Here is a 13,961-nt window from a genome sequence, read left to right on the forward strand (position 1 = left end):
CAAGAGCCCGCTTGCTGCAGAGCATTTGTTCATCTCCCAAACTGGCCGTAACTATGAATAAATCCTAATGTTTACCCCTGACAAACAGTAATTTATGCCCTTGACATAAACCTGCTACAGAGAAAGGCAAAATAGGTTTTCTTCCCTCCTTCTGTGACCTGAATTTGGGGATCTGCTTTCTTCTCTGTCTAGTCTTCAAAACAGAGGTGTTGGCCCAGTTGCTGTAACTTCATAAACTATTCTAATGCTGAAGAATGTTTTTCTTCACACATCCCGCAAAGCCAAAAGAAGTAAAATTGTGTCTTAACCTCTGGAGTAATCAGGTAGGACTTTAAACACATTCCAAAAGATGGATCTTGTCCTGGACCACCATTTATCAGGAATAATTGTGCTGCCAACCATGGAAACCCACTGAAATGGGAACAACACTTGTATGTCTGAATTGGGCCTGGGAAGCAGATGGTCACTGGGAAGCATGGTCAGTTCTCAGAGCAGAAACCAAATAAAACAAATTCTTGTGTAATTTAATTTCAAATTGCATTTGGTTTATTTCTCTGTAGGAAAAATATAGGCTGTGCACAGCTCTGATAACACTGCCACCAGGGCTAAGTGCAACAAATTAGCTTCTGAATGAAAGAAGTTAAGTTTGCTTTATGTATTAGTGTATTTCAGAAGATTATTATTACGTCAATGAAAATTCATTCTGCTGCACAACTTGTGTTGCTTCTGTTGGCTCAAAAAAAGACTTTGGGGCACTGTCTCCTTCACAAACTCTTTAAAGGAAATACTATGTAATTCAAAAACAAAAATGCCTGGGAACTAGCAATATATGAGTCTTCACAAGCTCAGGGCTTGTATTCACTGTTGATAAGCATGTTTCTTCCAAATCTCTCAACCTCCCGAGTCAGCAGAATCCTGATAGAAAATCTCATTTGAAAACAAAAACTCACAATGATTGTTTTTGTTGTTTTATTTCAGTTTAATAACATGCTTTAGATCCAGACCAAGTAGCTTTTTCTCATCAAGTTTCAGAGCATGCATAAATGTGTAAGCAGCTTGTACATGGGCTAAACCAGAGCTCACTGAAATTGTGAAAGCATGACAGCAAAGACAGATTGTCCTCAGAGGCCTTTGGGATGGGGCTCTGAATTTTCAGACCTCCAGGGCAGGTTGGCAGTTTCACTCCCAAACCACGTAGATATTTACCAGACCCGTAAATGGGGAGGGAAAAAGAGGAGCACGAAATGTTCTAGTTCAAACTTACAGAAAACCAAAAAGGGGACAAGGAGAGAAATGTCCAGTTCATTTCTACTTTCCTTGCCTTGCTGTGATCAGTATTATTTTTGGACAACTACTCTGTGAGTCTTGGCGTCGAACGTCTGTAGCTTCTGGACAGAGCTACAAGGCAGGCTGGACCAGGACCAGGACAACCCCGGCTCCCGGCTCCTTCCCACCCGGGGTGAGCAAAGATGCCCAGTCTCCAAATCTCTTTTCCCCATCCTAGAAAACAGGGCTATCATTTCCACCTGGAAACTGGCCAGCAAAGCAGCATCTCTGTTGTTCATCAGCTACTGGGGACTAAGCAGGGGGTATTTATACTTTTTTTTTTTTTTGAGGCTGAGGGGGATTAAATAGCTTTGGGAAAGGAATTTCTCAATGCAGGATGTCAGTGTTGAGAGGAGGAAGTTGTGAGTTTTGTTCAGGTCTCCATCTGACTTGGTTTTCCTGTCCAGTCACCTCAAAGGCTTCTGGTTTTATTATTTTCTCTGGCCAGTAGCAGATTTTGGTGTCCTTTTTGTGTGTTACCTCAGCTCCACTGGTGCACACTGAGTGCAGCATTTTCATGCAGATACTGTTTTGTAATGTCAGCGATGATTTCTTTTAGCATTGATTGTCATACCAGCCACTGGCATCTGAACAATGGCAGTTTTTGTGGTGTGATACTCAACACACAGGCTGTAAAGAAACTGCTATCTAAGAAATGGGCAGGCAGAAAATTATGGTTTGTGACCTTTCTTCCTCTGCTCTTCACAAATTGGGTAACATAGTTAAATTCAACTTGGAGCTTGCGCTTTATCCATTTGTGATGGGTTTTCCATTTCCAAATTTCCCCTGAAAAATACTAAAGAGAGTGTAGGAGTGTTATGGGATGTGACACAAAGAAAACCTGGAAAAATTACATACAGAAAAATAGGTAAAAGCAAAACTTGTCTATATTTAATAAAGATCTAGATGAATCTGTAGAGAACTGAAAAAACAAGCTCCGTGTACCAACTGCAAGGCACCGTCAGCATGTTCTTCCCAAAATACATACAAGGGAGGAGATGTCCTGGGGAACAGCAAAACAATGTTTTCAAAGTTTCTTTTTTCTTTCCCCCCACTCAGAAAATCCGGGACTCCAACCTGAATGATTGTTTCATGCTAAATAATATTAGCATTTAAATGGGCCAGCATTGTAGTTAACAACTGGGTGAGAGTAATGGGAGGATGGCGGTGCTGGGTTCACACCTCTGGCCCTGGCTGGGACCGCTGCCTCCTGCCCTCACTGTGTTAAGAGCAGGGAGCCCTTCTCCCCGCTTTGTATAAGATCTTTGCAGGGATAATGAAGATCTAACAGCAGCTCTAAAAAGCTAAAATCCTAGGCCTGTCTTTTAGGATCTGCCTACAACTGCGCGTAAGCCCACATCTTCTGCTTGAAATATTACCCTGATCAAGTAACTCTCAACAAACTGCTTGAAACACATTTAAAACTTCTCTTTTTGTTCCATTTCTTAAGCTTGACATGCTTTTGCCTATAAGGAGACTGCACAGAGTATGTGTATACTCAGGTGGCCTTATTGTCACAGTTGATATGTTGCCATGGAGGAAGGCTATTAATGAGAGGAAATTAAATTAGATCACCTCTGTGCACATTTATCTGCACACAGCACAGCTTCAGTCTTAAGGAGAGGGAGTTTTTGTGGGAAAGCAATTAATAGATGCAGGTGCACAGAAAAAAAAACGCATTTCTTACAGATCTCTGAAAGATGCAGATGGTATCCAAGCAAATATCACTCTTCGGTATGCTAGTCACTAAATTTCACAGATACGAGGTGATTTACTTCACACAAATTTCATAATTAGCAAAGCTTATTGTTTCTCCAGAGTTGTCTGCAAAAGATAACAGAGATGCGGTTGTTTAAGGTAGAGGATGTAAATAATTTGCAGCTTATGTAGAAACCTGTTAAAGATATCATCGTCTGGTCTGATGCTGTGCACCAGAGCAGTTCGTTGGACAAAGACGTGTCCCTATGCCACAAAATCCTGGGGTCTGGCCACAGCTAAGAGCAGTGAGAGGCAACCTGGGTGAGATGAATGTGTATGATTAGCAGGGAGGCAAAAGACTGAATTTAAAAGAAAATGGATCTTTTGAAAGAAGAAAAGGAGGCCATGGGAAGAAGGACCTGTGTGTCTACAGGAACTTTCTGCCCTGGTCTGTGGAAATGAAGATGAGACATGGATAAAACCTAAACCAGATCCTCAGTTCTGATAGATTTGTTCGTAGCTGTTTTGTTTGTGTTTTTTTTTTTTTCCTTCTATCACATCTTTAGCAGCATCTCAGCACGTAATTCATAAGCATAAAGCACTGGAAGAATTAATCCTGTAGATGTACCAGTTAATGGCCTAAAGAAAAAGACTGTCCTGGTGCCTGAGCCTGTGAGGGCCAGCTGGGAACAGACATCACGGCCACCCCTGCGCAAGATGTGTGGGACAGTAACTGAGGACATAGCTGTGCATTCGAGTTTTTTAGGCAGCCTGGGTAACAATAATCCCTGACATAGAGATTAAAATATCAAGGATTATGGCAGTCAGTTATTTAATTGTGTATTTTTAGTTCCTGGGCCCTGATTAGAGCCCAGTTTCAGGTGACAGCCGGGCTGGCCAGACACTGGTGGCCATGGGAAGCAGCTGAAGTGCAACTGCAAGGAGGTGCCTGTGGGACCAGTCCGGGCAGTGTTGGGATAACCAGCACCGCATCACGCTCCCCAGCTTTGGGAGGAGGGAGCTGTGGGCTGTCCAGACTTATAAACCAGACTGGGACTTGGCCCAAGTAAAACTAACCTGGCATTAATAAGAGCTTAAATTTTGTTTTGCTCTCAAACTGTAATCATGGGTCCCAAGGTCTGGGGGCTCTGCTGCACAGAATTGCTGATGAGGTCTCTGCATTGTCCCCCATGTAAAAACATGGGGCCGGATTTTATGCATTTTATGCCAAGTTGAAGGAGTTAAATTTGCCATCCTCAGCGAGCGGGACCCCCCTCCCGCAGCCCCTCACAAGTACAACTATGGATTTCCCTCGGTTTGATTCAGTTAACGAGTAAGGGGGACTAATTATTAGCCTTTTGAATCTCTGGCCAATCAATTCAGACTCCGTGACAATACTTAGTACTTATTTGGCTTCACAGGGCGACAGGTGAAATGTTTTATAACTGTAGGTAATTTTCCTCAGTTTAAAAACATGAAAATTGAGCCCCAGGGTCACTACAACTACTAAGCCACATACAACACAAGGTATTATCTATATGTGGTAAAAATCTGCATTAAGAACTGCGAGGTCTGTAGGAAAAGGCACAAACAGTTTATTCTGGAAGTAAACTTGGTAGATTATGACAAAACTGTAATTCATATCAAATACATAAATAATGTTTAACAATAAGCAGAAATAATGTGTTTAACTGATTTAGGTACTAAATCAGCCTAAAAACTGATGAGATTTTAAAAATTGATCTTGGACTTCTAAATTTGAGAGTTGTTTTCAAATTAACTTGGTTGAAAAAAAATGTACAGTGTATTTTCTGAGGTTTTATCACAACGAATTAATCAATGGCAACTTTTCTTCTTCTTCTCTGCTCAGCCACAATCCAGACAAAATCTGTCCAATAAATTTTGCTTCTGGGCTGAAATCCTGTATGACAGGTTGCAGCCCAGAGTGAAATTTCAGAGATGAGCCACGTAAGCCCTGAAAATAGGAGCTGATAATGATAACAATCACCGCCAAACCTTTAACTATGCCTGTGCTAGTGTGTGTCACTATAATACAATTTTGTATGTTAAACAACAGATGTCAAACAGAAGAAAGGAAAGAGGCCTTTGCTTTTCTTCTGTTGTGGACCTTGTTCTTCCAAAGCAGCCATTTTTGCAGTTGCCATGACAGTGTTAATAGGAGTTTATCATTTTCCCATGCCTGCTGCATACTAATGAGGGATCAATTCATGAATGTTATCTGTAAGGCTAAGAAGGGTCCAGCACCACAATCTCTGGCGTATTCAGCACTTGGAGCGGCACCTCCGTCCGCAGCCCTGCGGTTGCAGCGTGGTTTTGTAGGGAGCAGAGTTTCTGCTGCCCACCTTTTATTCCCCGCTGCATGGGGATATGCAGCAAACAGACCTAATGGCTGAATGGAGCAACAAAAAAAGTTTGACTTGCTATTTCCTGATTTGTCCCGGGGAAAAGTGGCTGTGAAATATTCGCAGAGATAAGAGAATTGCTTCAGCTGCGTGCCATGGGGAAAGCAGAGATTTCTGTGAATGTGGCTTAACTTTGGGACCTGGAAACTTTATTTGGAGCATTTTGGTTTAGGCAGTCAGTGAAAAGGCGAATCACACCTTACGCAGAAAAGCACTGGGGCCTTGGATCGCACACTTCAGCAGCATATTGTGTGCAGTGGGGTTGATCCTGCCCCCACCAACCATTTTCCTCAACTTCCAGTGGTGAAAATATATGAAGAAACTGAGATTAGGAACTGATTGGAGAACAGATGGAGGCATGATTAAAGTGATGCTAAACAGGTTTACTCTAAAAGTTACAGAAAATACTGCACAGCATCATGTACTGGAAGAACTCGGTCCCAGATACAGAGGTTTTTCCTCCTCATCAGCTCACCAGCTACACTGGGAAATATGGTTTTCAATCAGTGATTATTCATACTTATGTTTTGATTTATTATATGTGGCAAATTGAGAGCAAAACATGGTCTTATTTGAGCTATATAAGTCTTTTCAAATACATCATAGATCATCACACTTATAATACCTTCCATTCCTATATGTAAACCTTTCAGCTGCTTTCTTTAATCTGTTTTTTGGGTTGGTTTGTTTGTTTAGATACAACAACAGGCCAAAGAATTGAGGAGAGAGAGTTTTCCCTTTTTCTCCTCACTGATAATTTTTTTAAAGAAATTTGAAGGTATTTGGGGCTTTTTTTTGGTTATTTGCAGTTGTTCTTTTATCATTATCTTCAGGAAGCAGCATTACCATGTTGCAGATAAGAGGCACATCCAGATGTGCATATCAAAGGATGAACAACTACTTATTAAGAAAAACTTCTTTTACGCCAAGCAAGGTTCAAAGGAATAGTAAAGTCTATGGCATAAGCGACAAAACTGTCTGGCAATTCTGTGCATTGTCAGCCTAATGCGCAGAACTGGGGGAGAAAACACTTTAATCAAAAAGAACTGGTGACAAAATGCATGTAGAAAAATGAAAAGGTGAAAAGGCATTCGGCTTAAATGGCAAACACCCTTCTAAGCAGTGACAATAGCAACTATTCTTTAATTCTTGTCCAATAAAAATACATTTTTTTTTAAAGTTGTTGAAATATGCCTTTTTTTTTTTTTTGTAACCTATTTTTAAGAAAAAGTTCCCAAAGTATTTGAATTTTGTTGTGGATATATCAGAAGATTTGTGTTGCACCCACATTGGCTCTTTAGAATATGTATTTATTTGGGCAGACTCATGTGTTCAGATTTGTATAACGCTGGAAAATATATGAGCTTGCAATTAATGTATAACAATATGTTTATGTATCACTTGTCATCTTCATAACAAATCCTGCTTTCTCTTTAAAATTGGAGGAAAAGTTCGGTTGGCTGTATAACTGTGTCGTTCTGTAATCTTGGCATTATTCAGAGTCTGGATCTGGACTTGGGAGTGATCTTAAGCAGGGTGATTCCTTCTTTAGCTCTGGGTGTGAGCAATGCCTCAGACATCCCCAGCTCTGTCTTGCTAAGCAAGTCTAACAAAAAGAAAAGCTAATGTTAAACGGTTTTACTGGTAAAATGGCTACAAATACATTTTGTCCCTTTTCTGCCCTCTTGTATAAAGCCACAGACAGCGCACCCTCCTTTCTTTGTGGATGTCTATCATAGAACGTCGGGGGGCCAGGAGAAAATTTAATGCAGTAAGTTCTGTTCCTTCCTATTTCAGTTCCAGGATTTGACCGGTGACACGGTGCTTTATTTAGTACACTCTGAGCTAACCTGGAGCAAAAGTACCAAATTCCTCCCCATTGCATGTTTGGTGGTAAAGCCGTGGGTTTAGATCTGCTGAAGTGGGTGAAAATCGGCTTTTTTTCCTCTCTTTCACTGTACGATGCCACAAGAGGTTGAGAAGATGTCTGCAAGGAGGGGCTGTATTCTTTTTGGTGGAATCACTGCTTTCTGATAGTACTATGTCGGTGGAATAGCTGGACTCTGACTGTCTGAAATGATATATAATATCTAGGATTTGATGCATATAAAAATGCTGCTGAGGTTCAGAATTCCAAGATTCACTTTTGTGGAAATGCAGTTGGGGTGCACAGGGTGTATTTGGGACTCATCTTGCAAAGCATTGGGTGAAATTCAGTTGCAAGCAGCAACTTTTTTCATAGTTATTTGAAAGGCCTTTTGATAGCTGGATTGTTCACAATCAGTCTTTCACTGTGAGCAAACTGAAATGAAATCATATTCAGGTTCACATCCTGGCAACAACACAAACTATGAGAGTTTAGAAGCTGGATCATGCTGAGTGTCCAAGCTTTTTTCATTTTTAGCTCTGTTGAAAATATGAGATTGCATAATGCTCTACAGTTTATATAACAGCCTCACATGGCTTTACGTTATAATTTCACATCAGTTTTACCTCAGAGTTTCTAACAGGTCAAGTAACCTTCTGATTTCATTTAAAGTTTCCATTATTCTCTCCTGAAAGGGAAAATCTAGCTCTTGTTTGGACAGCTTTGGTAACTCCAAAGGAAAAATTGGGCATTATAGTGAATACAAAAGATTCACTTTCCATGCATTAGGCTTTTCAATTGCTTTCTTAATGCAAAGTTGGACAGGAGAGTATAGGCAAGAAAAAAAGATCATTTTGTGTCCATGGTCAGATGTCAATATTGACAAAAATAAATGGAATGTAACAATAGATCCTTGCAAAGATGAAGGTCATATGACTAAAATGTCTAACTAGACCTTGCTCTATAGCTGTAGTTTATTGCTGTTTCTGATAAATTGTTGAGTTTTTTTCTCCTAGTTTAAAATGTGCAAAAAGAGAGCAAATCTGGAATTTTAAAACTAGCCCATTTTAGGCAATAATCTTGAAGGGGAATCAGAAGCGAAGCACTTAGAGAATTAAAACCCAAAAAAAGGCAGGGGGAAGAAGAAAAAGGGGGGGGAGGGGGGAGTGTTGGCCTCACTGAGGTCTGTGTGCATTGCTCCCTACTGTATTTTTCAAGTTATCTTTCTTCAAAACTTAGATGATGCAAACTGCTCCCTCTGCCCAGGGCACTGGGCTGAATTCCTGTTTGTAAATTGGGTTAATTAGTGATAGTCTGTAAACTCATTGTGTCTTAAACTGAGAGTTTTCTTCACTTCGGATTTTCTTGCCCAAGTCAATCCTTTTATGAAAATAGCCTTTGAGATTCTTCTCTTGTTTCTTAGTTCACTTCATTGTTTTAAATGTAAAAGGGAAAGAAATAATTTTGATGCATTTAAGCTTTTTCCCCTAGAGATGCTTCCCAATTTGTGGCAGCAAAACACAGCCCTGCACAGCACCATCGAGCTGCCTCACGCGTGTCTGTGCAGATAACTCCTGACCACATCACTTATATCACCGGGTGATCAAACACTAAATGTCGAGCAAAGACTGCTTGGGTTCACAGAAGAAATACAAATTTTCATTTATATTGGAGACCTTTGGCTCACAAACTTGAGAATTTTGAAGTGTCATCATTTAAATAGTCTTCAAGCATGGTTTCTTTGCTTCTTGCAGCATCTCAGATTGCTGATATTTCTACCTCTTTCTGTCTTATTATATGAAGGTCTATAATACAGGCATTACTGGTTAACTCAATGCCTGGATATCTTTTGTGAGATTAAAAACAAACTCTTAGATAAACTCATTGTTCCCTGTTCAGAGATACAGACAGATGCCCACTGTAAGACAAAAAAAAAAACAAACCACAAGTAATAATACTTTAATTTGCAGCTGATTTATCAACATGATGAAAGCTGTTTTCTGGACATAAAATATTTTTTTAAGCAAATGAGTATTTTTTTTTTTTATTACCACTACAGTCTGAAAAGTTCCTTGTGTCTTGTCTTGTATGTGGAAAAATTGACCATTAACTCCAGAAAACAGAGCAGTAGACAAAGGTTTCCTAACCACGGCATTGTCTTTCCACAGTGCTGAACAGCCTCTCCAAGTTTGTTTCAATTACGCTGCCATTTCCTAACTGAATCCAAAATATTTCTTCAAAAGGCTCATCTGGTTTAGGGTCATGATCATAGGTGGAAGGTCAGTTAGTCATTTGCTGAGACATTCACTTCTCACTCAAATAATCTTTCATAAATCTTAAAGGAATGCAACAGTTTATGCCAGAAGAAGCAGGGGAAGTAGATGGCAGGAGAGGGTAAAAAATATTTGTACAAAATGCATTTCTTCAAATACAAGGTACGTATTCATTATTCCTCTTTGTACCTGTGAAAAGCGAGGTTGTTTTCCCTACTCCAAATTAAAGGAGCTACATTGCCCCCAAGCACAAGAGGATTCTAGCCAACCTTGGTGCAGGGTCTGCCAGGAGACTTAAGTCAACGTGCCCACATTTGTGGGCTGGTGCCACATGATAACGCTGGTTTTAGCCACTCTCGTTTCTCTATATGGCCACACTGCTGTTGTGGGGACATGCAGAAAAACAGGACTTGAAATTTCAACAAAATGCCCTACAAGTGGATGCCCCGAACTGCCATCTCCTCTTCCACCAGCAACTGGATCCCAGATGCTACTTTTGCAGTGCTGCAAATAACTCAAATAACCCAATACTGGCTAGAACAGGCTGCCTTGTCTCATCCCTGATGGGAAAATTCCAAGTACAGCCAGATTTAGTGCAATGCCAACAGGTTTCTGTAGAGATTAGACAGATTCATTTCTCTGATCCTGAATATGAATAGCAACACTATGGGAAATTCCTATTCTAAATGCGATCAGTCTGGCTCCTAGACTGCATTAAGTGAGCCTGGGGCTTATCTGATCCTGGTGTAAATACAATGTGCCTGTCCCAGAAAGCCATCAGTGCTGCCACTGAATGGCAAAAGAAAAGTATGTTAGGAAGATAGTAAAATAAACTATTTATCAGATGCAAAGAGTAGAATTCCCAGTGTACTGTAAGTTGTGCTCAAAAATGTACAGAAATTTTCTTGGTGCTTCAGTTTTCTTATGTAGTTAAGTTTAATTATACTTGTTCCACAAGAGCGTTTCTCTTCACAATAATTTGTTGTGTTAGATGAAAACTGTTAGAACAGATGTCAAATATTAGTACTTATATATTAGTATTGGTGTTGTTTATTTAAAAAGTTACTGACTTCCTAAGTCTATACTATAGATTTACCCAGTGAACTCAGAATTTTTAGTGCCTCTAATAAAAAATATATGGGCTGATTCTCCCCTCGTGATTATTGGTAGAGCATAACAAAAGAGTTCTCCCCGGTGTTTCTGAACATGGGTTTGATGATGAGGTGTGAAATGTTTCAGTGATTTGTTTTGTGTTTGTTCCTTTCATTTCTGGATCACTCATGACAAACTGCAATGTATCAGCAGGATGAGACAATTTACCACTGCATGAGCTAAAAGGTGAAAAAAGTTCCATACATTTTATATCCCTTTTGTAGTTGCTATACTGCACTAAAGATGACCGTGGGTCACGGTGCTTGTACTCAGCATAGTTCATGTGTTAATAACTTCTTTGGATGATCTCACCCTATTTATTTTAGGGTCCTTAGATAAAGATGACTGTTGCCTGGGCTTTCTTCCATAACAACCCCTTTCCTCACACAAATCAAATAACTACTTTCTTATTAAAAAAAAAAAAACAAACCAACAACAAACCCCTCAGCTGAAGCTTATCCCCCTTCTCAACTGAATGGATTTTTCCTTTGTTTGTACATGACAATTTGGAGGGGGAGAATTTTGTGCTTAAACTACTCATGTGACTGAGTCACATGCATGTCAGCTACAAAAGGAGCTTTGGCATATTATGTATAAATTCCATTAAGAGAGAAAATAGGAAAGTTTTACGTGACTGGTATCTCATTCACAATAATTAACTCATTAGCCATCTCAAACTAGTTGTACAATCAAGGTCAAAACAACCAGGCAAAAGAAACATTTTGGTCACGTTGTGGTACCTAAAGGAATAGTCAGTATTAGCATTCTCAGTCTCTGGTTCTCATGCTATAAAGTAAGCCTTTATAAATTTAAAGCCTTTTGTACTGATTTATGCAGGAAAGGAGACCCATGTGATAACACGATGTCTGTCTCTTTCTGTAGACATTTCTCCTCAAGCTTGTCTCAGATTTCTCGCCTGGTCTGACCTAAATTTGATAGGGAGGCAGAAGTCGCAAAGATTATGATGCATGAAAACAACTGGATATCAGAGAACAACATCTATATTTCCAGACCGCGGAAAGGGCTGTAGCGTGTGTAGTCTTTATTGGACTGTGGAGTATCCAACTGCATGATATGCAGGAAACCTACATTAATTTAATTGCTTATGCAACAGAAAAGACTGGAAAGAGAAAAAGTTGAATGGAATGTCCTGTTCCAGTTTTGGGATTACTAATGAGGCTCATGGAGCTCACTGCTAATCCTACTTTGTGCAGTGCTCACCTAGCTGCGAGTATTGACACATCACGCTGCTTCTTCATAAGAGTGAGAAGGATTCTTCATACATAGAGAACTTGTGCAAATCACCCCAGCGATGAGTGTGACCGAGGACAGCATGGGTGCTTGGTGCCTGCAGAGCGGCACAGACACACAGACATGGCCCCGCAGCAGCACCCCGGCCTTTTTAATTCTGGAATATGCAGGGCCAGTTGGATTTTAACCTATTAGTTGACAAATCCAGCCCTTAGCGTACCTTTAGTTAGGGGTTCACTTCACAGGCTCTAATCCCTGGGCAGAAAGGCCCTGGTGCTGCGTCTTTCTTCACATCATTTTATTTTCCTTGGGTAATGGGCAGCAGGAGCTGTGCTGCAGTGGAACCCGGAGGAGACAGCACTGCTTTAGCACCTCCTCACCGCAAATACCAAAGCGCCTTCTCTCCACTTAGATATCTCACTGTAAAATCCCCACCATGTGCTCATGGGCCGGTTGTAAAAAAACACCTTTGTGTCGGTGAAGACAAAGCCTCAAAGGTTCTGGTTCAGCAAGGCTTTGAAACATGCACAGGTCCAGAGATGTGTAAGTCTCCTGATGTCAGAGATTAATGTTCTTATCAAAATAGACCATAATCATGTTTCCAATGTAAATTATAAAAGTTGCTTTCCCTAAACATTCTCTTTTATATCAACAGCTGCTCTTTCTGTAAGATTTCTGCCAGCAAACAAATCTCTTACAGGGGGCAAAAACATGAGGGCAAAAGGACAAGCAAGTGAAATTACTATGATATTTGTTCTTGTTCTTAGTTTGAACCAAATATTGAGATTTGTTCCCAGCCCTCCGTCTGCCAAAGATACAAAAGCCCTTTCATGTCCTGCCACATAAAACCAAAAAGCAGCAAGTTACTAGAACAACCTGGTAATCCTTGTTTTATCCATTGGCATTTTACATTAGTTTTGAGTTAAAACGCTGCTTCACGCTCTGAGAGAGCACACGCACCTTCCTGGCAGCATACAGGTAACCCCTTTTTGGTAACCCAGTAACTCTGCTGTATGACATTGATTACTAGGGTAAGATTCCTGCTTAGGAACTCTCTGAAATTGTCTGTGCTCAGTCAGGGCTGAAGTAGTGCTCTGGCATTTTAGATTTATCAGGTTCACTCTCTCTGTTTCAGCCAAGCATTTGCACCTGCCTATGCTTGTGTGTGGAGGAGGTGGAGAGAGGTCTGAGAGATGCTACTCTTGCGGATGAAGAGAGAAGAAGGATGGTCTCAGCCAGGTACCCCAATTTGTTTTCCTTCCCCTTTGCAGCAGAGATGCTGGAGCAAAGCGGTTGTTGTCATTAAGCTGTAAAAGCAGGAGTCTGCGTGAGAAGGAAATGGGCACATAAAGCCATCCCCTACAAAAGGCAACATCCCTGAGATTATTCTGGTTTTAAGAGGCTTTTTAATTTGTCAATCGCTGAAAGGAAACGTGGCTTTTGTGCAAAGGTTCTGATAAATCTTTTTATGACAAGCGGCGCTGAACATGTGGTGGGGGCAGGTTCTCTGCAGGTGTGAAAAGGGTCTGCGGCCAATGGAGCCGTGCTGAGCTGTCAGCTGAGGATGCGATCTCCACCGGAGAGATGAGCAAAGCACAGCTTGGCCTCCAAATAGCTTGGACAAAACAAGGGTTTTTTTTTTCAGTATCATGGACTGTCTGAGAGATAAGCTTATTTTTTCATTACCTGTTTATAATGATGGAGCAAGGTGGAATCAGAAGGTGAAAGTGAAAAATAACAAGTAGGTGTTATCCCAAGAAGCCTGTCTCAGTGTCTGTACAATTTCCACTTGCGATGAGTTTGCTCCAATGCTTACAGCTGTAATTCATTGCCAGCGGTATGACACAGGATGGTCATGCATCATCCCCAGTGGGAACTGTAGGATACAGCACACCCTTTGGGAACTGTAATGCTTCCTAAAAGCCTGGGGTACTGTATTCACCCTTCTAGTCTTTGAAAGTGGAGCTAAAA

The 13,961-nt window shown here is 40.7% G+C and overlaps 1 long non-coding RNA gene across 5 annotated transcripts in view; it reads left to right on the plus strand.

Moving 5' to 3' along the window:
• The window catches only part of LOC135575592 (uncharacterized), a 76,634-nt gene that overhangs the window by 32,425 nt on the left and 30,248 nt on the right, over positions 1-13,961 (plus strand). For all 5 annotated transcript variants that reach the window (XR_010466647.1, XR_010466651.1, XR_010466648.1 and 2 more), the window contains exon 2: positions 13,126-13,229. This is a non-coding gene — a long non-coding RNA (uncharacterized LOC135575592). The remainder of the gene's footprint in view (positions 1-13,125; positions 13,230-13,961) is intronic.

The sequence above is a fragment of the Columba livia genome, chromosome 16 (genome assembly GCF_036013475.1).
Source record: "Columba livia isolate bColLiv1 breed racing homer chromosome 16, bColLiv1.pat.W.v2, whole genome shotgun sequence".
NCBI classification, from domain to species: Eukaryota; Metazoa; Chordata; class Aves; order Columbiformes; family Columbidae; genus Columba; species Columba livia.